This window comes from Mustelus asterias, chromosome 11, assembly GCF_964213995.1.
Source record: "Mustelus asterias chromosome 11, sMusAst1.hap1.1, whole genome shotgun sequence".
NCBI lineage: Eukaryota > Metazoa > Chordata > Chondrichthyes > Carcharhiniformes > Triakidae > Mustelus > Mustelus asterias.
The window spans coordinates 101894460-101918732 of record NC_135811.1 but is presented as its reverse complement, the minus strand read 5'-3'; the positions used below and the strand labels follow the sequence as shown (position 1 = coordinate 101918732).

Sequence of the window (24273 nt, the reverse complement as noted above, 5' to 3'; positions counted from 1 at the left end):
ACATGATCCAAGCTGATTGGAGCAGGCATTGCACCTCTCCAAGGCTTGATCTCATTTGCATCTTAGCCAAAAGGCCGAGATGCCACTTTAAAAAATTGCTTCAAATGAAGCCTCAGTGTAACCTCATGACTTTCAACAAGTGCAGCACATAGATACTACACTTGATCTTAGCCAAAAGGCTGAGAAGCGATATGTATAATAAACGCACAGATACACATACATTCACAGACACATACATGCTGAGTGCAAGACAGATCCACCCCCAGAAAAAACACAGCAGGGAGGGAAGGAAAGTTAAAGAGTGTTACTTAAAGCATTCATATCGCTTCTCGGCCTTTTGGCTCAGATCAAGTGTAGTATCGACATGCTGCACTTAGTTGAAATCATTAGGTTACATTTTAGCTTCATTTGAAGCAATTTTTAAAAGCGGCATCTCGGCCTTTTGGCTAAGGTGCAAATGAGATCAAGCCTTGGAGGAGGAGCTATTCCTACTCCAATCAGCTTGGATCATGTGGATCAAGCCCAGGACAGGAGGTGAGAGCCCTGTCTTGTCAGCTTGGATCGGGAATGTCTCAACTTGTTGAGACTCTGAATTGGACTTCATTTGATCGAATTGGGTTAAAAAAAAAAATTCATACACATCCCTTAATGTGTCTGGGCTGAGGGAAGCAAACAGGTTGCTAAAAACTCTCGATCAGGGTTGGTTTGTGGCCACAAAAAAATTAAGGTGGAGCAGGAGAAAATCTTTGCCAGCAATGTCCACATCCCATGAATGAATAAAGTGTCAATGCTTAAATAAGAAATGACAAGTATATTTGGGTTACTGACCCAGTGAACGTTAGTGTGGAAAGCATTGGCTTTTGGCATTAAATCTGATTAGAGAAATTACTCCAGAATACTGAGATTTATCTTTCCAATCTAATTTTCCTCATGTCAAATTGTTTGCATTCTTTCCATTTTCTTCTACTACTTCCAGTTTCTTATCTTTATCTCCAGTGAAGTAAAGCCCAATAATTCCACCCCCCCCCCTTCCTCCGTGAATCTACCAGACACTCAGCGAAGTGTTTCCTACTGCTCCTGACCTATAGCGAGACCACTGACCTCAGAACAGTGGAATTATTGACCCCTGCAGTGAAAGCAATTTCAATTATAAAATCTGCTGGGAGTAGCTGACATCAGATTAACAGCTGCAGATTATAACAGACAGGCGCATGCTGCACATTAACTGCTAAAATCCTACAAAGTGAGTCACTTATATTTCAGCTCATTGTTAACAAGATGCAAAAACAAAACCATTCTTCACTTCCTTGGACAAATCTTCCCGAACCAGCTTTTACACGGATCGCGTTTCTCCCCTCTTACACCGACATGGCTCAAGGTGCTTCTTTATTGTTTTGCTTTTCATCGAAGGTGTTCACAGTCCACGAGTCAATCCCAATGCCTTGGTTGTCATGTCCAGTCAGACACATTAATAATGCTCCCAGAAGCCAAAGGCCAAGGTAAATGAAGCAAGTGGTGCTTCAAATACCGAAGACTGCCATGACTTTAGAGAGCACCTAGGTAAACAAGACTGCGGTATCACATCTGGGAGCAGGTTGCAGGGCTCTCTCAAAAAAAAAATGTTTTCTCCTCACTTCCAAGATGTTGTTGAAAGCAGCTGAACTGGGCCAGTGATGAACACTTGCTGCCAGCCACTCCACACACTAGGGGCAGCACAGAGGCACGGTGGCACAGTGGTTAGCACTGCTGCCTCAGTGCCAGGGACCCGGGTTCAATTCTCAGCTTTGGTCACTGTCTGTGGGTGCAGGGAATGTTTAAGGTGGTGGATCAAGCAGGCTTGGTCTTGGATGATGCTGAGCTTAAGTGTTGTTGGAGCTGCACTCATCCAGGCAAGTGGAGAGTATTCCATCACACTCCTGACTTGCCGCGTGGACAGGCTTTGGAAAGTCTGGAGGTAAGTTACTCACCCCAGGATTCCTAGCCTCTGACCTGATCTACAGTATTTATACGGTTGGTTCAGCTCAGTTTCTTGTCAATGGTAATCCCCAGGACGTTGATGGTGGGAATTCAGTGAGAGCAATGCTGTTGAATATCATCACAGAAACCCTACAGTACAGAAAGAGGCCATTCGGCCCATCGAGTCTGCACCAACCACAATCCCACCCAGGCCCTACCCCCATATCCCTACATATTTACCCACTAATCCCTCCAACCTACGCATCTCAGGACACTAAGGGCAATTTTTTTTTTAGCATGGCCAATCAACCTAACCCGCACATCTTTGGACTGTGGGAGGAAACCGGAGCACCCGGAGGAAACCCACGCAGACACGGGGAGAATGTGCAAACTCCACACAGACAGTGACCCAAACCGGGAATCGAACCCAGGCCCCTGGAGCTGTGAAGCAGCAGTGCTAACCACTGTGCTACCGTGCCCCTCTGGACACTTTTGTATCTCTCCCCTCTCACCTTAAACCTATGCCCTCTAGTTTTAGACTCCCCTACCTTTGGGAAAAGATATTGACTATCTAGCTGATCCGTGTCCCTCATTATTTTATAAACCTCTATAAGATCACCCCTCAACCTCCTACACTCCAGAGAAAAAAGTCCCAGTCTATCCAGCCTCTCCTTATAACTCAATCCATCAAGTCCCGGTAGCATCCTAGTAAATCTTTTCTGCACTCTTTCTAGTTTAATAATATCCTTTCTATAATAGGGTGACCAGAATTGCACACAGTATTCCAAGTGTGGCCTTACCAATGTCTTCTACAACTTCAACAAGACATTCCAACTCCTGTATTCAATGTTCTGACCGATGAAACCAAGCATGCCGAATGCCTTCTTCACCACTCTGTCCACCTGCAACTCCACTTCCAAGGAGCTATGAACATGTACCCCTCGATCTCTTTGTTCTGTAACTCTCCCCAACGCCCTACCATTAATTGAGTAAGTCCTGCCCTGGTTCAATCTACCAAAATGCATCACCTCGCATTTGTCTAAATTAACTTCTGCACTGTATGATTCTATGATTCCAAAAAAAAAAACATTTTTGCGCCATTTACTGTGAAACATGCCAAATTCATAGATTCCTAGGCAGGATCAGTCTGTAGGTTGGGATCACTCACGCCAAAAACATACCCGTGTAAAACAAGACACTGGAAAAATAAAAATAAAAAACAGTATTTTAAACACCCTAAGGAATTTCAGTATTTACTCAATGGCACAATACGACCACCAAATAATATTTAGTTTTTAAAAAAAAATAAATGTATTTATCTGGCTAATGCTTTATCTATCCCTGTGATAAACCGATTATTGGTAAATTAGTGCTTTGCTGCACACCTGCAACATGGTAGCTCAGATCTGTAAAATTAAAAAGTGGCAGGCAAACTGATAAAAATCTGACCTAGAAACAAACATTTCATCATACACAGGAAGAGACCAGTACTACCCTGCATAACATGACACATACACACACTGTCCAATTCAGAAACAGAAGCATTCTGCACATCCATTGAGAGGACTTGGCTTTTTAATGATTAAGTAACCCAAACAAAGACTTAAGCACTGCATAGCACCAAGAGTCATGATGTGGAGATGCCGGCGTTGGACTGGGGTAAACACAGTAAGAGTTTTAACAACACCAGGTTAAAGTCCAACAGGTTTATTTGACTTTAACCTGGTGTTGTTAAAACTCTTACTGTAGCACCAAGAATAACAGAGGAGACAAAGCAAAATAGTTGGGCTACACAGAGGTTGGGTTTTAGATGCTTATAGAAGGAAGAAGTAGATAGTGAAGTCAGAGATTTACAGCATGGAAACAGGCCCTTTGGCCCAACTTGTCCATGCCGCCCATTTTTTTTAAACCCCTAAGCTAATCCCAATTGACAAGAGTAGAGCCTTAAGTTTTCACAACTATGAAATCCTGGCACTGTACCCTTCTCAAAAATATTAGAGAAACCTTAATATCATGAATTTTTTAAAAAATTGTTCTTTGTATGAAAAAAAGTGTTGGTGATAATGAGGAAGAAATCTGAACACTGGGGGAAGATATCACTGGCAAGGTGAACAAAAATGGTATTCAACCCAGAGAAGTACAAGGTAATGAATTCGAGGAGAGCAAACAAGGCAGGAGAATACATACTCAACGGTGGAATGCTGTGGAGAAACAGAGGGACCTTGAAGCGCATGTCCATAGATCCCTCAACTAAATAAGGTGGTTACGGAGGTATACTTCTCTTTATTAGCTGAAGAATAGAATACAAGAGCAGGGTAATTACACTAGGACTATATGAAACACTAGATAGGCCACAGTTTGCTTACGATGTACAATTCTGATCACAGTATTGTAGAAAGAATACAATCGCATTAGAGAGGAGACATAAAAACCACAAGGAAAGATTGGATAGGCTGATGCTGTTTCCTCAAACAAGGAGGCTGAGGGGGCTTAATTGAGCACAAAATTACAGGGAGCCTAGATAGAATGGATAGGAGGAACCTATTTCCCTTAGCAGAAATGTTAATAAGCAGGGGGCATAGATTTAAAGTAATTGGTAGAAGGATTAGAGGGAGTTTGAGAATAATTTATTTCACATAGATGGTGGTGGGGGTCTGAAACTCCAACTGAAAGGGAGACAGAAGCCTTAAAAAGACTTGACGAAGTGCCATAACTTACAAGGCAATGGATAAGAGCTAGAAATGGGTTAAGGCTGGATAGCATTTTTTCTGGATGGCACAGACAACAGGCCAAATGACCTCTTGTTGTAAATTGCTATGATTCAATTTTATTTGTAGGTGGTAGAGAAAAAGATACAACCAATCTGTTGACACTGTTATTGGTCATTCCTAAATTCACTGCATTTGCAGCTCTTCTCATATTTTTGAGGCAATAATGTCTGAGCTTAGAGCCTCAATTTGCTGCCGAGCCATTGGATATCAAAGTCAGAAGTCATGGAGGCACAGTGCTTAGTACAGCTGCTTCACACCGCCAAGAACCCGGGTTCAATTCCAGCTGCAGGTCACTGTGGAACTCCATGTCTGCGTGGGTTTCCTCCAGGTGCTCCCGTTTCCTCCCACAGTCCAATGATGTACAGGTTAGGTTGATTAGCCATGCTAAATTGCCCCTTAGTGTCAAGGAAATCGGCAGGGTAAATATATGGTGTTACAGCGATAAGTCCTGGGTGGGTTTGCTGTCAGTGCAGTCTCGATGGGCCAAATGGCCTCCTTCTGCACTGTAGGGATTCTACGATTCTATTCTGTAAATTCAGAACAAAGTTCAAAATTTACCTGAATGGTAAAACTGGTCAAATGGTTGTCACAGTGAGACAATACTCATATTACCTTCTACTGCATCTCAGTTAAATGACTTTGAAGAGGATTTCAAGACTTAGGGCACCACTTCTCGTCCACTTGAAGCATAGTTTGTCGAGCATGGTAATGCTGCTCATCTCTTTTTAGGGTTTTTTTTTAAGAATCTTGTAATAAAGTTGGCCGTTCTTTTTAGCCTTAACAATTCAACCACACTGTGGTGGATTTTGCCTTCCAGTTGACAAGAATGATGTGCAGGACACGTGAAATAACTTGGCAAAATGGTAACTGTTAAGAGTGTGGCCGTTTCCTTTCATTCGTGACACACGGCCTAAATTTTGAAACCTATGTGACATAGATCAATGAGCTTTGCAGCAAATATACGCAACATGAATTGGGAGAAACTTCAGACTGTAACAAGAGTTTTACAGCTCCAAAGAAAGAATTAAGACCACTCCAAAGATGTACGGGTTAGGTCGAGCGGCCATGCTAAAATTGACCGAGTATCGGGGGACTATCAGGGTAAATGCGTGGGGTTTCGGGGATAGGGCTCAGGTGGAATTGTCGTCGGTGCAGGCTCAATGGCCTCCTTCTGCACTGTAGGGATTCTATGACTATGTAAGAAACCATGATTTCAACAAATGTCAAGAGTTTGTATTGTCTTTGCTTCAAGCAGCAGTAGTTTCTACCTTTCTCAAGTCATCTGTCAGCAACTGATCCTGCAGCTAATTCAATGTATTTATGGTGTTCTGTTGAGGTTAGACTTTTACTGAAGTCCAAGTTGTTTCCCACTACTAAGTAGGTCAAATTACGTATTCTAAGTTGCTGTCAACATCACCCAGCTTCATCTCAGACAATGGGGTCATGTTAGTGGCAAGGGAATAATACGAATAAACCTGCAACATAGAAATCATCAAGATCCCTGTGCCAGGCAGCAACCTCTTCCCTACCAGCACTTCCACCTCTCCTATTGTCAGAGGGTATCCTTAGCAAAATTAAATTCTGGTGAGTTTGGTGCATGATCTAATGCGAGTCCACAAAAAAAACTTCAAAACACCGTAATGAGATTGTATATCCATATATTACACAAAGAACTTTGGAGGTGCCTATCTAGACAAACTGGGTAGCTCCATTCAGTCTATACTGATGGATTAGGTTGCTGAGCCTAGCTTAAAGCGTACACTGCTGTACAAACAAGGAATTAGCTTCCAAGCCATGAACTAATACTAAATGTAAAAGCTGTTTTGTATTGCGGACTCGTGTCACTGAACATTACCAATGTTACTGAACTCTTCATTTGCCAATTGCTACAATGGTGATTAGTTTGCACTTCTGCAAATTACTGTTGTCCATTTTTTTTAAAAATAGAAAATATACTAAGATGTTATTAATAGAAATCTTACACATATCAACATACAATACATTCTAGTGCCAAGCTTCAGCTGTATTTAATCTACCTGGTCCCTTTTAGACCTTAATGCCTAATTAATATAAATCCGAAGGTCAAGTGCTCTTACAGATTGACAAGTGCGAGTAAATTTCCAACTCCAGTTTAAAAGAAGCCAACATGAAAATACTGCCTTTGATATTTTTAATTTTTGGTGCATTTGCTGACGACACCACCATAGTGGGTCGGACCTCAAACAATGACGAGACAGAGTACAGGAATGAGATAGAGAATCTGGTGAACTGATGCGACAACAATAATCTCTCCCTCAATATCAACAAAACAAAGGAGATTGTCATCAACTTCAGGAAGCATAAAGGAGAACATGCCCCTGTCTACATCAACGGGGACGAATTGGAAAGAATCGAGAGCTTCAAGTTTTTAGGTGTCCTGGTCCCCCCATGCCAACACTATAGTTAAGAAAGCCCACCAACGCCTCTACTTTCTCAGAAGACTAAGGAAATTTGGTATGTCTGCTATGACTCTCACCAACTTTTACAGATGCATCATAGAAAGCATTCTTTCTGGTTGTATCACAGCTTGGTATGGCTCCTGTTCTGCCCAAGACCACAAGGAACGGCAAAAGGTCCTGAATGTAGCCCAATCCATCACGCAAACCAGCCTCCCATCCATTGACTCTGTCTACACTTCCCGCTGCCTCAGCAAAGCAGCCAGCATAATTAAGGACGCCACGCACCCCGGACATTCTCTTTTCCACCTTCCTCCTTCGGGAAAAAGATACAAAAGCCTGAGGTCACGTGCCAATCAACTCAAGAACAGCTTCTTTCCTGCTGCTGTCAGACTTTTGAATGGATTTACCTTGCATTAAGTTGATCTTTCTCTACACCCTAGCTATGACTGCAACACTACATTCTGCATTCTCTCCTTTCCTTCTCTATGAACGGTATGCTTTGTCTGTGCAGCACGCAAGAAACAATACTTTTCACTATGTTAATACATGTGACAATAATAAATCAAGTATCATTAAACCTGGTTTTTTTTCCTATACCAGAACGTCTGTTGTTATGTTTGTGGGATTTGTTTATCTGTACGGTTTTATCTACTTATCTCTAACACAGATACACTTACACACTCGTGATATTTTATTCTTGCATCTGCACCCCAACTGGACGGCACTCATTACCTTGAGACTGGACTATTTTAACACACTCCTGGCTTAGGGTCTGTCATTCGGCCATCTGCAAACTTGAAGTCATCCAAAACTCTGTGGAAGCAACTCCTATTCCTCTATCAGCTCTGTGTTCGCTAACCCAGTCAAACAACATCTTGACTTTTAAATTCTCATCCTGGTTTTCAAATCCCGATAGCTTTGCACCTCCTCATCACCCTTCAGATGTCTGCCCACTTCTAATTCTGGCCTCTCAGAGATTCCCAATTATAATTGCTCCATCATTGGTGGCTGTGCCTTCAGTTGTTTTTGGCGCCAAGCTCTGGAAAACCCTTCCCATGCCTCTCTAACTTATTCGCCTCCTTTAATACATTCTTTAAAACTAACCTCTTTGACCAAGCTTGTGTTAATTTAACTTAAATTTCTCCTTGGTGGCTTGGTGTCATACTTTGTTTTACAACTCTGTAGCGCCATGGGATGTTTTCATTCCGTCAAAGGCACTATATAAATACAAGTTGTGGACATCCCATGACTGTGCATATGATACGTCAAATGATGTACAAAGTCATATAATGCACAAAATTTTACTACTCTGAATTTGTACACAGCTCAACACTGCAGTTGTGTAGCACTGCCCTTTAGTACCAGAAAACCTAATGTTTAAGTAAACAGTTTTAAATTATTCAGAGTTTACCGTTGCTTGATCAGGGAGCTTTGCAAATGGGAATACTACTCACCAGTCTTCAGCTTCGATCAAAAGCAAGCAGAATTTCAGGTAGCCTGGAGACCAAATGTGATGTCTGTGCTTGCAGATGCAGTATTTTCAATGTACGAACACAGAATACATCTGCAGTATGTTACTTGTGGTGAAGTGGAGGCCAAACACAATGTTTTACACCATCAACAAATCATTCAAGTTGCGCTGGATTATGGGAGTACTTGCAGGTTTGACGACACCAGGTTATAGCCCAACAGGTTTATTTGAAATCACAAACTTTCGGAGCGCTGTTCCCTCATCAGGTGAAGATGAAGGAGCAGCGCTCTGAAAGCTTGCGATTTCAAATAAACCAACTGGACTATAATAGTGTCGTGTGACCTCTCATCTTGTCCACCCCAGTCCAACACCGGCATCACCACATCATTGCAGGTTTGAATTACACAACTATATCTGTATTTATATAAAAATTATCAGGAGCTTTGTTAATGACTTACTATTCTTGAAAAGGTGTCAGAAGATATTCCAAGCCAAAGGCTTGTTGTAGTACATGGAGGGATGACAGGATAGCAAGAGCATGCAAGGGTTCTAGAGAAAATGGGGGTATCAGCATTTGGGAGCAGAGTCACAGTGTGTGACTATGGGACTGAAAATCAAGTTTGTGGCACTAGTGGGAGGGTGATTTTCGAGTAATAAATGGTGGTGAAGGATGTGGGAGCATTTGGAAAGGGATTTTCTGGGCACAGACACCTTAGGTGTAAGCTGCAGAGTCTGGGACCACTGGAGGGACAGCTTGGGATGACAGGTTGGGAAAGCACAGTAAGAAGTTTAACAACACCAGGTTAAAGTCCAACAGGTTTATTTGGTAGCAAAAGCCACACAAGCTTTCGGAACTCCAAGCCCCTTCTTCAGGTGAGTGGGAATTCTGTCAGAATTCCCACTCACCTGAAGAAGGGGCTTGGAGCTCCGAAAGCTTCTGTGGCTTTTGCTACCAAATAAACCTGTTGGACTTTAACCTGGTGTTGTTAAACTTCTTACTGTGTTTGCCCCAGTCCAACGCCGGCATTTTCACATCAGGTTGGGAAAGCACAGAGTGCATGGGCAAGAACCTGGAAACATCGGAGTTGGGGGGGGGGGGGGGGGGGGGGGGTCACAGAATGTGGTGTTATGTTTGTGGGGTGGAGTCACTTTTTGGAACAGCAAAGTGAAGAGCAACGAATGCCCTCTGCCCCCTCAAAACATTAGAAGAGGTTTCCCAGCACTGAGGTGGAATGTTTTCTTAAAGCGTTCATTGCACTTGCAATAATCGTCAACCATAAGTCAGCAATTACAATCCAAACATGCTTTACACTTGACGTGCTCCTGACTGAAGTGCCAGAAACCTGCCCTGCTCACAGAAAAACCTGAAAATCATTGTCAAGTCTCGCTAGGCATTTAAGTTCTCTGCGCATGTCCCAAAATGTAACGATGGAACTTCCCTGGCAGAGGATAGATGGGGCAGAGGGGCCCAATTTTCACAGGCTTTCGGAAATTAGCACTGTACAGAACAGCGATTCAAAAATTGGGATGACTCAGAGCCGACAGTCAGAGGAAGAACGAACCAATTTGAGGCAAGTATAACAAATAGGCTTAGATATAGGAAGTTTAAGGATGACAGAAAGTAAATGTTACACTTACAGGAAGTGGCGCTATACACAAGAGAGATAGACAGATATCTTCTGGTATGGTTTTCTTCGAACGTAGCTCAATCACAAAATATAAATCGCTCTCTGTGAAGTCAATTATATTTAAGAAGTAATTAGGTACACATTGAAGAGGACAAATGTTAAAAGGATACGCACAAAGAGAAGGGCAATGGAATTAGAATAGTTCCAATGTGGACCTAACAAGTACAGACCTATGGCCAAATCGCTTCCTTCAGCACTAAAACTTCTACGATTCTCTGACTTGATCCTGGTCTCTGAAGGAAAGGTGGCAGGGTAGATTCTTGCACGAATCTGGCATCACTGCAGTCTGCACTGGTCAGGTGATTACAAAGGGCTAATTTTGAATCATGATTCAGTGCTTGACAGGAAGCTGAAAAGACACAAATCAGAAGTTCTAAGGCCTACCAGAGACACAAAGTGCACTGAACAAGCTTTGAACTGCGACCAAATGGAGAAAAAAGGTAAAATTAAGTTAACATTTTTCTCCACTTATAGAACTTCCACATATAAAAGTTACATATTACCACTGGGCAAGGACAAACAACAAATTTCACTTGGATGTTGATTTCATTAGGTATCAAACATTGAACTCCCGAACAATAAGGCAGAGGAAATTTTCAATCCTTGCCTGCAGAGTGCTAACATCCAGCATTCAAATGGGTAGGTCCAAGTTGGCCTGCAGTTTGGGCCTTGGGCCTCATCATGCAAATGGCACAGCGCTAGAAGCCTCCACAGGCTCGAATGTCAACTCTTATCTGAGTGGTTGGGTAAGATCACAGAGGTCTGGAAGAGGATCAGCTGTGCCTCGTGTGACCAGAGGGCTGTCAGGAGGCAGGTAAGGCAGCAGCACTGCTCACCTAATTTTTTTTTCTTTGGATGGCACAGTCGATTTGTTCAAGAATGCAGCCCTTAATTTTTTTTTTGCATGACCACACACATGCCGTAACTGATTTGCCTGCGGCCCAAACTGTGCGGCCGGGTAGCTTCGAGGCAACATTGGACTGAAGTATTGTTTGGAGATCAGAGTCAGTAATAAGACTGGAGATCTCAGGACCAGAAGGGAAGGAGATTATAATCCTTTAAATCCAGGCTGGTTATCATTGAATTTCCGGGAGACAAATCAGTCCTCATGCTGGTTGCCTCAGGCACAAACCAAAATTGCAAGACAGAACAGAAACAGGCATTAGGCTACTACAAACATGGGCCTAACACCCACTTCAGAAGGGTTTAAAGAATGCCTCTTATTTGACTTTGCTATCCATCAGCCTGCATCAGTGTTCACAGTGTGGTGCTGATACCATGTGAACTCAATGTAGCATTTGTACCACAAACTGGGTGGCCTAGCACAAAGCTGCCAACCGTTAAGATTTGTGCAGAATTTCAAGTAAACTAAATAATTGCATTGCAAAATAAGAATGTGTATATTGGTGCAGGAAGTGAGTAGAATGATTTAATAACTTTCCCTGGTGATTCTGTTCCATGCAAGAAACAGATAGTTATTAACTGCTATCTAATTATGGGTTTACCCAAGTCTACACCTCTTAATACAAAGTCTGAATTGAGAAACCCATTGTGTAACACCATTTTTTTAAGCACCGAGCTCTATTTTGTCATATTTATAATGCTCAATTCAAATTATTGGATAACTACTTTTGCATGTGCAAGATTGAATTTTCAGCAGTAAACTGTAACTTGTGACTTATCCCTAGTTCTAACAATATGGAGCGCTGAAACTCTTGTCAATGAGGAGACAAGAGTGCCAAGCCCACTTAATTCCTCAGATTAACAAATCTCCCAAAATTACAATATTAGACAGACAACCAAATGTGGGGTTTTGAATGTGCACACTAAGTCTCACAACACCAGGTTAAAGTCCAACAGGTTTATTTGGTAGCACGAGCTTTCGGAGCGCTGCCCCTTCATCAGGTGACTCACCCGATGAAGGAGCAGCGCTCCGAAAGCTCGTGATTGCAAATAAACCTGTTGGACTTTAACCTGGTGTTGTGAGAATTATTATTAGTCTGCACCCCAGTCCAACACCGGCATCTCCAAATCATCACTAATAATAAAAGCAATGATCACTTTTTTTTTTAAAAGAACAATTTTTCAGCACTTTGGATTCAGGCAACTCACTGATTGAATCTTCTTTCATGGCATCCAGTAAAAGTTAAAGAGGCAATATAGAACAGTTAAGCTCAAGTATTAGACTGGAGTAAAGAGTAACAGTAAGTTTTAAAAATCCACGTTAATATTGCATCTTATTACTCCACTGAAACATCTTAAAGCACTTTACCCAATGAATTAGTTCTTGGAAGTGCATTGCCCTTTAATACATTAGCGAACGCATTCATTCTGCTCGAGTGATGTACCACAAAAAGCAATGAGAACCAGTTAATCTTTTAGCGGAAGGTTGGCCAGTATATAAATACCCTCCTGCTCCTCTTTAAATAACACCACAGAATCTTTAATGCACATGGAACAATAGACCACTTTAATGTACATCCAAAAGATTAACAATTGAGCCGCAAAGGTTATATTCACGATCATGATTACAATGCACAAGCTACTTTTAGTAGTCGTTAGGTTTTGACTATAGAACATATTTTGGGATACCATAAATATCTACCACTAATAACAATAATAATAATAATGATGATGGAGAAAAAGTTTTGCTGCATCAGGCACATGCATTGAGGGAACAAGCTATGCAAAGAATGCTGTGAATAGCAACAGGCCAAATCCCAACCTCCAACACTCACCATAAGTTAACAGTGCGACTGTCGCTTGCTGTGAATAGATCTTATGAATAATATCAATGGGTGCTATCACAAGGTGCATCTACAGACAATGGAATTAGACCCAAAAGGTTTCTCTAGGATTTATCTGTTATAGTGTTTGATCCAAAATATTTATCAGATTTAAAGATTGGTTTCAATGGTATCAAGAAGGACCCTATTCTTCAACAATGGTGACCAATACACAATTGATCTACGCAATCCAACATTTGAATTTTTAAAATGTGTATCTTTATGTTCTCTTTGTCTTTGATCAAGAATTAATCAAGGCAAAAAGTTATTTGGTGGCTAATACAATCTATTCAAGACGTTTGTTTCAAGCTCCCATTGCAATTTCTCCTCAGTTAGGTGCATTGGCCGTGCTAAATTCTCCCCGTGTACCTGAACAGGCGCCGGTGTGGGGCGACTAGGGGATTTCCACAGTGACTTCATTGCAGTGTTAAGATAAGCCTACTCGTGACACCAATAAATATTTTTTTTAAAACTTCTCCAATTGCTGAGCCATGAAGAACAAACGGTAAACCTTTTAAAGTTTATTTTATTCGTGTCACAAGTAGACTCACGTTAACACTGCTATGAAGTTACTGTGAAAATCCCCTAGTCACCACACTCCGGCGCCTGTTCGGGTACACGGGGGGAGAATTTAGCACGGCCAATGCACCTAACTGGGGTGAGCCGAGGAGAAATTTCTTCACCCAGAGAGGAGTGAATGTGTGGAATTCACTACCACAGAAACTAGTTGAGGCCAAAACGTTGTCTGATTTCAAGGAGGAATTAGATATAGCTCTTGGGGTTAAAGGGATCAAGAGATATGGGGGGGGGGGGGTAAATGAGGGATCAGGATATTGAATTTGATGATCAGCTATGATCAAAATAAATGGCAGAACAGGCTCAAATGGCCTACTCCAGCTTCTAGTTTCTATATTAATATACAGAGGGAGAGATGAGCTTTCAAACATTTAAAGTTCAACAGAGACCAGCCAAGCTCCCAGTGTGTTTACATCAAGGAAATGGCTCTAACCCGAAAGGCATCCAGTAGCAGAAATTACAGAATTGAAATGGAGTAGTGACAGCAATCAAGAGATCTTAGATAAACTAAGACTCAGCATCATCCACATACATTATACCCAAAAAGGTGTAAAAGACAGGCTGATTATTTCTTGTAAGTCAGTCACGAGGGTTTTTCAATCCCTTAAGGACCAATTGTAGAATAAATGCAACATATTTAACCTCATTTGACTTTCATATATAATTAATCTGTATCTAATTAATCTGTAAAGAAATCTGTTCAAGTAGATTTACCCTCCACACTTTGGTCCCGTGGAAAATCATGTTCCACCTTTTTGGAAGGTAGGACAATGTGGTAGGCACCCATGTGATCTCCAGTGATCAATATATTACCATTAGAAGTTAATGGTTAACCCAAGGGATACTAAACCAAATGCATCAAGGTCCAGAGAGAGTTTGGCGTGTAAAGATACTCAACTTGCTTAAGGAAATTGCTTCTTAGCTACGAACACAAGACAAAAACATAAGGCAAGAGTCTAAACCATAACCAGTTATTTACTGCTCAGAGCCTCTGTGACATTGAACACCCAAAACGCAACGTCAAAAAAAAAAATTCATCTTTATTTTACATCAGAGCCACAGCTTTGCGGCAGCAAATATCACTGCATTACCACTTGGACGCAGTTTATCTAGTCTCCAAATAGCACATCTAACTAGATTGGTTTTGTTAAAAAAAAGCTGGTCACCAAGTCAAAAGCAGCGCCTGTTTGAAACTGCAATCAACTCAGCACGTCATCTGCTAAGCGATGGGTGAAAGAGACAATGTAATTCATCTCTGTTAGTCTCAGTGAAAACATCCTAGGGATTACTGTGGAAGAGAGGTTTGTTCCAACCGTCCAAAAAAAAATGCTTACAATCACCACAAAAATAGCTGAGGCAATCAGCCCCCAACATCATTAACTAAAGGTCAGCTCCATAAATTTAAATCCAAACAGTGATTGTCTATACACAAAACAGAATTACATCAGTAAATACAACTGTAATGAAATTACTGTGTTGTTGCAGTTCCAGTCCAAACTAACAAAATCTGTTCATCCCATGCATTTTACAGCACAACATGAGTAATTACGCTTTTCATTCACACTTATGCACCCTTAAGCGAACAACAGCTTGCATTTATCCAACACCTTTAATGCTGGAAAAAGGTCCTAAACAAATATATCCTGAGGCTAAGAAGGCAAGAGAAAGGCTTAAGAGGGAATTCCCAAGAATGGGATCTAGGTGGAAGACTGCCTGGCAACCAATGGTGCGTCAAAAGTAGAAAGTGCTATAGAGGTCCAAGCCAGGAATGAGATTTCAGGGAAAAGGGTTACAAATTGGAGGAAACCAAGGAGGGAGAGAGTGGAGAGATAGTTAAATAATGACAGAGACTTTTTTAAAATATTGTTTTCTAATTTTAAGAGATACCAACCAGTGAAAACCATTAGGATTGTGAATGGCCAACATGAAACCTATCATTTATTAGGTTGAAGAGGTATGGTGCCCTAGATGAAGCTGTAAACAGATATACTGCGTGGTACAGGACTGTGCCAAACAGACTCCAGCAACATTTTTAATTCCTCATTAAGATCATAGAATTTTAGAATCTCTATAGTGCAGAAGGAAGTCATTCAACCCATCGAGTCTGCACAGACCACAATCCCGCCCAGGCCCTATTCACGTAACCCCACATATTTACCCTGCTAATCCCCCTGAAACAAAGGGGCAATTTAGCATGGCCAATCAACCTAACCCGCACCATCTTTGGACTGTGGGAGGAAACCAGCGTACCCAGGAGAAACCCACGCAGACACGGGGAAAATGTGCAAACTCCACACAGAGTGACCCAAGGCCGGAATTGAACCCAGGACCATGGCGCTGTGAGGCAGCAGTGCCAACCACTGTGCCACCCAGTTTTACTGCAGAAGCTGGAATTTGAAACAAGAAAGTTGACTCTGTCCTCTCTCCACAGATGCTGTCAGACCTGCTGAGATTTTCCAGCATCTTCTGTTTTTATCTGCAATTTCTTGCTGTGTTTGTGTTGGGTGAGCTCAATCACTTGATGCACTGAAACTGGACTCAACGCCCTGCGCTGATGTGGAGGGGAGTGGAAGGGAGGGTTAAGAATTAGGGAAAAAAAACTACTTGCGTTTCCATTCCTGAATTGCTATCCAAGTAGCACTGCTGGAAGTACACTGTGCATGCTGCAATATGATTAGAAGGTGATGGGAAGGTGGAGGTTGGGGGGAGGGAAGAGAGAGACACACAGAAACAGATTTCACAGAATTAAGTCCATATTTATTTTGAAGAGGAAGCTTTCTGTATGGAATTTGAAATGTCAACGTTGTCACAAAGTATGTAGCAATAGTTCCTGGTATTTCTCCATCGGTTTCCCTTCTCGTCTACGAGACAGTTTCTGGACTCTAATTTGCATCTTCCCACAGAAGCACAGATAATACAAGAAACTGCACTCATGGAGATTATTTGCACAAACATCAAGCATTCTGTGGAACACTTCAATCAACCTCTATTTAAAACTAAATACTCAATAAATCATTACAAAAGGCAGCCATGCGTTCAACTGCTTGGACGTCAAGCTCTGGAAATTCCTCCCCAAGCCTCTCTCAAATTACTACCCGCCTCCCTTCTAAGAACTTCAAAACCTACCCCTTTGACCAAGCTTTGCACGTGAAGAGCCTCGGATATGTTAAAGATTCCACCAAGCTTAAGTTGCCAATTCTCCTTTCCTAACTACAGCTTCCCTGCCAGTTAGTCAGATACGTGAACACAAAAATAAACTTAGCAACGCCAAGAGAACAAGAGTGATTGAAATACATGGAACGTTCATTTTTTTAAAACGTCTTTGAAAAATTCAAGTCCAATTTGAAAACCAATTGGTTGTCAGAAAGGAGGAGGAGCAATCCATTACCACAGGAAGTAGTGGATGCCAAAACATTGAATGTATTCAAAAGGTGGCTGGATATAACACTTGGGGCGAATGGAATCAAAAGGTGAAAGCAGGATTAGGCTATTGAGTTGGATGATCAGCCATGACCGGAACGAATGGCAGAGCAGGCTCGAAGGGCCGAATGGCCTCCTCCTGCTCCTATCTTCTATGTTTCTAAAACTTAGTTAATTGTGCGGCTGAAAATTGGCTTCCTTTGGATCATCTACATTTCACTACTGTTGATAGATTACCCAAGATCATTTGAACCAGATTCCCTACGTAATATTATTTGAATTTTGCACTGGAGAATTTCAAGTTTAAATCCTTGCTGGATTTCATCTAAATCTATTTCTTCTCCTTCCGGTCAGGTGGTTCAATGGGGAAATGCTCAGTCAGGTGATACTGAGTTGTCTGTGCCAGGAAAGACTCAACCCAAATTCTTATCTGTGCCAACATATACCCAGAAGGTGCCGAACCACACAATTAGCCTTAGTCCAAGAGAGAGGGAGAGACCCACAGCGCACAACTGCGAGGCAAAGGACATGCGAGAGCAAGAGAATACCAAAATACTCAACTAGCTGCTTAATTTCTACTGTAAATAGTCCACCGACATTCACTAGCCAAGCTCACTTGAAGACGAGCCATCTGGCAAGATACCAGAACACCGTCAGCACCTGCAGAGCCTATTTGGAAATCAGGCCCTCAAAACCAGTCAACTCGGTCATGATCGTGCCTACAATTCTAAGTAGTTAATTTAGCCTGCAGGAAATTTTACAGAGCTGGAGGACTGGGAAGAGGCTCAACTTAGTGCTGGTGTCTCACTGCTGGGCAAATCATAAATCAGAACACCAAAATAAAAAGTACCTGCTATTTTGAGATACATGCAAATTAGTAGGAACTGAATTTAAACTTTCTACATGGTAGAATGGACAAAAACAGAATGGTTGAACACCCCAAATCCAAATAGAACAATACAGTATCCCCATAAAGTGAGTACAAAGGGAGGCAGTAACTCTTTAATAAGCTGTCAAAACTCATGCTCATCATTGTTCCATTAAAAAGGCCCCATGCCACCACCGTTGCCATGAACCAGAGAAAGTCAATTTGTTATTTTTATTCGTTCATGGCATGTGGATGTTGCTGGCTGGGCCAGCATTTATTGCCCATGCCCAATTGCCCTTGAAAGGTGTGGCTTGCTAGGCCCTTTCAGAACAGAGTGGCACCTGATCAGAGTGGCTTAATTGGAAATTTGGATCCAGTGGGAATTTGGAGAAAAGGAGGGAATGACCTAGTATTTAAAATCAATTATATATTAAATGACTGAGGAATATAGATATTAAGAATTGAGTTACAGCTACAGGAGTTGATCTGCGAGAGAGCAGTGGGGAAGGGCAAAGCACTCCCTACTCACTCACTAGGTAGCACGGTAAGTTTTCTCCACTTTAAAACTACATTAAGGTAGTTCCAGCTTTTAAGAAAAATAACCTTAAATTTCGATTGTGCATAAATTTAACATAATAAATATAATAATTTAATATTAATATAAATATGGATCTAGTGCTGAGTAGTGAGCCAGATGGATTTTTATAGCAATCAACAATGGTTAAATTCAAATTCTACAATCTGCCATGGTGAGATTCGAACCTGGGCCCCCAGAATATTACTCTGGGTCTGTGGATTACCAGTGACAATACCTCGACACCACAGCTTCTCCGTTGGCACAACAAGTACCCATGACACAAGGGAAAACTTATTTTTACCCTCAGTGGTAATCTGGAACAAACATGGCCGTCAAAAGGGAATTTTGTTAAGCACCTGAAGAGAAAAATAATGCAGGGCTATAGGAAAAGAGCTGGGAAATGGAACTCGTTGAGTTGCTCGTGCAGAGCAGGGACACAATGGGTTGAATGACCTCTGTGTTGTAACCATTCAATGCTTATTCATAAAGACTAGAGGCCTGGCTAATGACAGAGGAAAACTTTCCTTTACATAGCTACATTTGATATTTCATAAATTGAAATAAAGTAAACTGTATTTAGATCACAGCCATAATCAACATTATGGTTGAAGCTTTCCTTCCTCGTTCATGGCTGGGATTTTCCAGTGCCGCTGAAAGCGAATGGAATTTTGGCTGGATGGTCAACTTTTCTGGTCTTGCTCGCAATGGGTCCCACCACGGATGAGATTGGAGAATCCCAGCCTAAATCCAGACTGCAAGGAGCAGCTATGAGTTCCCACATACTATAGATGGTACAACGTTCAGGACTGAGCTCCCCTGCCATAACTTCTGGATCCAAATTCCCAATTAAGCCACTCTGTTCAGAACCCTCAATTAACTCAGTTGAGATGCCAGGGATAAAACTCAGAATTGCCTTGATCTTTCATCATGAGAACCACAATAAGTAATATGAAAAGTTGAACAATGTCAAATTCCGATTCATCTAAACAAGGTTAAAGATAAAGCTTGTAAAAGTGTAAAGAAACTTACTGCACTCAGTAACTAGCACTTTGCTTGTAAATTGAGGAGATATCACAAGTACTGGCATTTTCAAAATTCTAATCAAGACAATGAGCATGCGGTTGATTGTTGAATGCTTTACCTAGATTTAAATTCATCTTTCTTATCCTGGTTATTGCCCTCTTTTTAGGTCAAACCAAATAAACAAACTCAGATTAAGTCAGGACAAAGTAAAAAGGGGCAGCTCCCCAAAAGGAGGGGGAACAGCCCGAACAGAAATCAAAGTACAAAGGAAACTTAAAAACATCAAATTAAAATGTGATTGTCAGGGTCAATAACGCACCCCAACCCCTGTGGTGCCCAACGGGCGTGGAAGGCGTCAACCGCGCCCGTGGACACCGCATGCTCCCTCTCCAGGGACACCCGGCCGCGAACGTAGCCGCGGTAGAGGGGCAGACAGTCAGGATGGACGGCCCCCTCGATCGCCCGCTGCCTGGATCGGTAAATGGCGCGTTTCGCCAGGCCCAGAAGCAGGTTCACGAGGAGGTCGCCATCCCGACCCTCCCCTCTCCGCACCGGGTGTCCGTAGATCAGGAGCGTGGGACTGAAGTGCAAACAAATCATCAATAAAAGGTTCTTTAGGAAAACAAAAAGGGAGGAGTGCAGCCTTACTGTGATCAGTAAGTTTGCGGACGACACAAAATTGGCAGGACTTGCAGATAGTGAGGAGCATTGTCAGAGGCTACAGAAGGATATAGATAGGCTGGAAATTTGGGCAAAGAAATGGCAGATGGAGTTCAATCCTGATAAATGCGAAGTGATGCATTTTGGTAGAAATAATGTAGGGAGGAGCTATACGATAAATGGCAGAACCATAAAAGGGTGTAGATACGCAGAGGGACCTGGGTGTGCAAGTCCACAGATCCTTGAAGGTGACATCACAGGTGGAGAAGGTGGTGAAGAAGGCATATGGCATGCTTGCCTTTATAGGATGGGGCATAGAGTATAAAAGTTGGGGTCTGATGTTGCAGATGTATAAAACGTTGGTTCGGCCGCATTTGGAATACTGCGTCCAGTTCTGGTCGCCACACTACCAGAAGGACGTGGAGGCTTTGGAGAGAGTACAGAGGAGGTTTACCAGGATGTTGCCTGGTATGGAGGGGCTTAGTTATGAGGAGAGATTGGGTAAACTGGGGTTGTTCTCCCTGGAAAGACTGAGGATGAGGGGAGACTTAATAGGGGTGTATAAAATTATGAAAGGCATAGATAGGGTGAACGGTGGGAAGCTTTTCCCCAGGTCGGTGGTGACGTTCACGAGGGGTCATAGGTTCAAGGTGAGGGGGCGGGGGGGGACGTTTAACATGGATATCAGAAGGACATATTTTACACAGAGGGTGGTGGGGGCCTGGAATGCGCTGCCAGGCAAGGTGGTGGAGGCGGACACACTGGGAACGTTTAAGACTTATCTAGATAGCCATATGAACGGAGTGGGAATGGAGGGATACAAAAGAATGGTCTAGTTGGACCAGGGAGCGGCACGGACTTGGAGGGCCGAAGGGCATGTTCCTGTGCTGTATTGTTCTTTGTTCTAAGACATAAAACATAGACATGGTCCACGGACTCCACAAGGCTACAGAAAGGGCAGTCTTCGGAGCCCGTGAACCAGTGAATCCTACGGTTGTGCAGCACTGCTGCATGCATCACCCTCCACCCCAGGTCCCCGACGTAATTGGGGGAGATCCCTCCATAGAGGGACCTCCAGCGGGGACCTCCGCCGCCCGGCGGCAACAAGGCCCGCCAAGGTGTACCCGGGCGACAGGCGAGGAGGCGGTAGTGGAAGGTGTGCAGCAGCAGCCCGCACAGGAAGCGCCTCCGCGCGGTAGAAAAAGGCACGGAGGACATTTCCGCGAGGCGGCTCAGGCTGTGGGGCACCTCACCCGAGGAGGGAGGTTGAGGTTTTGGGCCAATGTGGAATTCCGTCCGAACAGGGGAACGCTCGGGTGGGATCCTACCGCACGCCTGCGCCGTCTCGAGTTTGCGTGCAGTTTCGGGGCCGAGCACGACCGTCCTAAGCTCTAGGATGGCTTTGGCCACGTGCCGGACGGTCGTCCCTGCGCGCTCAGCCAGCACGCGGGGACTCATCCAGCCCGCCCATACAATAGGTCTGGCTTTTCAAGTCAGAATGGACTCATCTCAACTACTCCACAATACTTTAACCTTATATATTCCCATCCATTAATCGCAAAGCCATTAGAAGAGTCAGAAGTTCAGATATTGTGTACTAAACTGTGTAGATGAAGTTTGGGTTGAATTCTCAGCAAAGGGAGGCAGTGGCATAGTGGTATTGTCATTGGACTAATAATCTAGAGACCCAGGGTAATGTTTTGGGGACCCGGATTCGAATCTCACCACGGCAGATGGTGAAACTCATTCAATAAAAATCTGGAATTAAAAATCTCATGACCATGAAACCAGTCATTGTTGTAAAAACCCATCTGGTTCAGAAATCTACAACCCTTACCTGATCTGGCCTAAACGTGACTCCAGATCCACAGCAATGTGGTTGACACTTAAGTGCCTTCTAAGTGGCCAAGCAAACTACTCAGTTTAAGGGATGGGCAATAAATGTTTGGCATGGCTCCTGCTCTGCCCAAGACCGCAAGGAACGGCAAAAGGTCGTGAATGTAGCCCAGTCCATCACGCAAACCAGCCTCCCATCCATTGACTCGGTTTACACTTCCCGCTGCCTTGGCAAAGCTGCCAGCATAATTAAGGACCCCATGCACCCCAGACATTCTCTCTTTCACCTTCTTCCTTTGGGAAAAAGATACAAAAGTCTGAGGTCACGTACCAATCGACTCAAGAACAGCTTCTTCCCTACTGCTGTCAGACTTTTGAACGGAGTTATCTTGCATTAAGTTGATCTTTCTCTACACCCTAGCTATGACTGTAACACTACATTCTGCACTCTCTCCTTTCCTTCTCTATGAACGGTATGTTTTGTCGGTATAGCGCGCAAGAAACAATACTTTTCACTATGCTAATACATGCAACAATAATAAATCAAATTTAGGTGATTTCAGTGAGCCTACAAATGGCCTCAGAATCTCGGCGTCCACCTGCATTCTGACACATCATCCTTTTTTGAGCATTGCGTTAAATTTTGAGGTTTTACCATTGTCCTCTCCCACAAGGATAGGTGAAGCAGGCAGTTTGCCGCTACCTTCACAAAACAACTCAGGGCGGAAAGCGTTAACCATTAACTTTTTTTGGCGTGAGAGAGAAGGAATTCAGAGTTAGAGTCCTCAGTAAGAGATAGAATCAAAAACACCATCATGTGCCTCAATTTCAATGCAGGGAGGAATGAAAGGTTTCAGCTAATGTCACCCTTTTGGAACATATTCACCTGGCACGAGTTGTGGGCTTCCATTCCTAACCTTCCCTCACATCTGTTTGCAGTGGGACTTGGCAAAGTACAAACTGCTATCTTGCAATACAACTGAGAAACCTCTCTCCTCAAAGACTAAATGCAGACTGCGTGACCGCTCTACGAAACACCTTTGTTCAGTCCTCAAGCATGACCCCCAACCTTCCAAGGGTTGCTTGCCATTTCAACTCTGCATCTTGCTCTCATGCCTAAATGCCCATCCTTGGCCTGCTGCAATGCTCCAGATGAAGCCAACACAAACAGAGGGAACAACACCTCATCTTCCAATTAGACATGTTATAGCCTTCTGGACTCAGTGAATTCAACAATTTTAGACTTGAACATTCTCCTTCATCTCAACCCCCTTTGTTTTCTTTGTTTGTTCCAATGCAAGCCGTCTCCTGTCACTTAGTTTTTAATTTTGCTTTCACCGTAACCTCTATTCTCCCATTAACACATTCTGCTATTTTACCTTTATGCCACTATCAGCACCTTCTTTAGTCCTTAGTGCTACCATTAACACTCCCTTTGCCATATCCATAACACCTCTGTCAATCTCTCCTTAGCTCGGACTTATCCCGACCTTCTATTCTGCTCCACCTTCTCCAACCCCCTAACTACATAGTCCATCACATCGCTACCTCTTTTCAGCCCTGAAGCATCATACAGATGCAAAACATTAACTCTGTTTCACTGGCCACAGATGCTGCCAGACTTGGGGAGTTTATCCAGCATTTTCTGCTCATATTCCTCTCTTCAGTGAGGAAAGTAGGAAAGTACAAGACATGAAAAGTGAGCAGTGCAACTAGAATTCTACAAGTATACAATTATAAAATATGCCATTCAAAAAAAATCTTTGCATGTCATAGCTAATGCACACAAATATATATGAATTGCAGGGTGTAGCTGCAGAACAACATTATCTGAAAATGACTGGACTTGGGATCACAAACAAATGAAGTCGTTCACACTCAACATCACAAAATGGTTATAGTGCAGAAGGAGGCCATTCGGCCCATTGATTCTGAGCCAAATCTCCAAATGAGCATTATGATCTAGTGCCCTTCTTCTGACCTCCCCCCGGAACCCCACACATTATTTGAATAGAAACAATCTAATGCCCTCTTGAATGCTTCAATTGAATCTGCCTCCACTACACTTACAGGCAGTGCATTCCAGACCCCAACCACTCACTATGCAAATACGTTTTTTCTCACATCGCATTTGTTTCTTTTGCAAATCACTTCAAATCTGCACCAACTCATTTTCAATCCTTTTATAACACAAACCAGTTTC

General features: G+C 42.8%; 1 protein-coding gene and 2 non-coding genes across 3 annotated transcripts in view; 1 reads left to right on the top strand and 2 right to left on the bottom strand.

Moving 5' to 3' along the window:
• The window catches only part of LOC144500743 (F-box/LRR-repeat protein 20-like), a 147333-nt gene that overhangs the window by 93378 nt on the left and 29682 nt on the right, over positions 1-24273 (bottom strand). The gene's annotated exons all lie outside the window — the stretch shown is intronic.
• On the bottom strand, positions 2-191 carry LOC144501059 (U2 spliceosomal RNA). The gene has a single exon (XR_013499043.1). It is a non-coding gene; the product is annotated as a U2 spliceosomal RNA (small nuclear RNA).
• On the top strand, positions 322-513 carry LOC144501087 (U2 spliceosomal RNA). The gene has a single exon (XR_013499057.1). It is a non-coding gene; the product is annotated as a U2 spliceosomal RNA (small nuclear RNA).